Source organism: Petromyzon marinus, unplaced genomic scaffold, assembly GCF_048934315.1.
Source record: "Petromyzon marinus isolate PM22_M1 ecotype Great Lakes invasive population unplaced genomic scaffold, UKy_Petmar_22M1.pri1.0 PM_G_Scaffold_6, whole genome shotgun sequence".
NCBI lineage: Eukaryota > Metazoa > Chordata > Hyperoartia > Petromyzontiformes > Petromyzontidae > Petromyzon > Petromyzon marinus.
In genome coordinates this window covers 5,167,501-5,170,000 of record NW_027423013.1, presented here as the reverse complement: position 1 = coordinate 5,170,000, position 2,500 = coordinate 5,167,501, and positions in this window count along the sequence as shown.

Here is a 2,500-nt window from a genome sequence, read left to right as displayed (position 1 = left end):
ACCTGTTCTTCGACTCCTTGAATCTGTCTCTATCCCCACTCCTAAACGCTTCCTCCTTCTCCAACCTCAACCTTTTGAGCTTTGCTGAGAACCAGGGCTTGTTGTTGTTAAAGTTCACCCTGGTACGTGTTGGGATACAGCAGTCCTCACAGAAGCTGATGTACACAGCCTCTGTGAGTTCATCCAGACTATTGGTAGCAGTCGTGAACATATCCCAGTCAGTACAGTCTAAGCACGCCCGCAAATCTTCCACAGCCTCACTGGTCCACTGTTTAGATGTCCTCACAGCAGGTTTACAGAGTTTTAGTTGCTGCCTGTATGCACGAATCAGGTGGACCAAGGGAGTTCTGTGCGAGCCGAACAGCCCCGTGACCCACAAGAGAAACATCCCCGCCAAATTCGAGCGTTTGACGGGGTCTATCCGTGAAAAAATATTCACGTTTTTGAGTGCACATGCATTTCTGCTGCAAATGCCTCTGGAAGTTTCATGCCGTTCGTATGCCAATTGTGGCAACACGAAAATGACCCGTTTTCCCATTCCGAGGGATTTCTGTGCGACCCTAACAGCCCCGTGAGCCACAAGAGACACATCCCCGCCAATTTCTAGCGTTTCACGGGGTCTATCCGTGAAAAATATAGACGTTTTTGAGTGCACATGCATTTCTGCTGCAGATGCCTCTGGAAGTTTCATGCCGTTCGTACGCAATGTGGCAACACGAAAATGACCCCTTTTCCCATTCCGAGGGATTTCTGTGCGACCCTAACTAACAGCGCCCGTGAGCCACAAGAGAGACATCCCCGCCAATTTATAGCGTTTCACGGGGTCTATCCGTGAAAAATATAGACGTTTTTGAGTGCACATGCATTCCTGCTGCAAATGCCTCTGGAAGTTTCATGCCGTTCCTATGCAATGTGGCCACACAAAAATGACCCGTTTTCCCATTCCGAGGCATTTCTGTGCGACCCTAACAGCCCCGTGAGCCACAAGAGAGACATCCCCGCCAACTTCTAGCGTTTGACGGGGTCTATGCGTGAAAAATATTAAAATTTTTGAGTGCACGTGCCTTTCTGCTGCAAATGCCTCTGGAAGTTTCATGGCGTTCCTATGCAATGTGGCAACACGAAAATGACCCCTTTTCCCATTCCGAGGGAGTTCTGTGCCACCCTAACAGCCCCGTGAGCCACAAGAGACACATCCCCGCCAATTTCTAGCGTTTCACGGGGTCTATCCGTGAAACATATAGAAGTTTTTGAGTGCACATGCATTCCTGCTGCAAATGCCTCTGGAAGTTTCATGCGGTTCGTACGCAATGTGGCAACACGAAAATGACCCGTTTTCCCATTCCCAGGGATTTCTGTGCGACCCGAACAGCCCCGTGAGCCACAAGAGACACATCCCCGCCAATTTCTAGCGTTTCACGGGGTCTATCCGTGAAAAATATCAATTTTTTTTTGACTGCACATGCATTTCTGCTGCAAATGCCTCTGGAAGTTGCATGCGGTTCGCATGCAATGTGGCGACACGAAAATGACCCGTTTTCCCATTCCGAGGGATTTCTGTGCCACCCTAACAGCCCCGTGAGCCACAAGAGAGACATCCCCGCCAATTTCTAGCGTATCACGGGGTCTATCCGTGAGAAATATTCACTTTTTTGAGTGCACATGCATTCCTGCTGCAAATGCCTCTGGAAGTTTCATGCGGTTCGTATGCAATGTGGCGACACGAAAATGACCCGTTTTCCCATTCCGAGGGATTTCTGTGCCACCCTAACAGCCCCGTGAGCCACAAGAGAGACATCCCCGCCCACTTCTAGCGTTTCACGGGGTCTCTCCGTGAAAAATATCACATTTTTTGAGTGCACATGCATTCCTGCTGCAAATGCCTCTGGAAGTTTCATGCGGTTCGCATGCAATGTGGCGACACGAAAATGACCCGTTTTTTCCCATTCCGAGGGATTTCTGTGCCACCCTAACAGCCCCGTGAGCCACAAGAAACACATCCCCGCCAATTTCTAGCGTTTCACGGGGTCTATCCGTGAAAAATATTCAATTTTTTGACTGCACATGCATTTCTGCTGCAAATGCCTCTGGAAGTTTCATGCGGTTCGCATGCAATGTGGCGACACGAAAATGACCCGTTTTCCCATTCCGAGGGATTTCTGTGCCACCCTAACAGCCCCGTGAGCCACAAGAGAGACATCGCCGCCAATTTCTAGCGTTTCACGGGGTCTATCCGTGAAAAATATTCACTTTTTTGACTGCACATGCATTCCTGCTGCAAATGCCTCTGGAAGTTTCATGCCGTTCGCATGCAACGTGGCAACACGAAAATGACCCGTTTTCCCATTCCGAGGGATTTCTGTGCCACCCTAACAGCCCCGTGAGCCACAAGAGACACATCCCCGCCAATTTCTAGCGTTTCACGGGGTCTATCCGTAAAAATGTAGCACGCACCAAAACGAGAAAAGATTTCCATCGCACCTGCACTATTGTATGGACA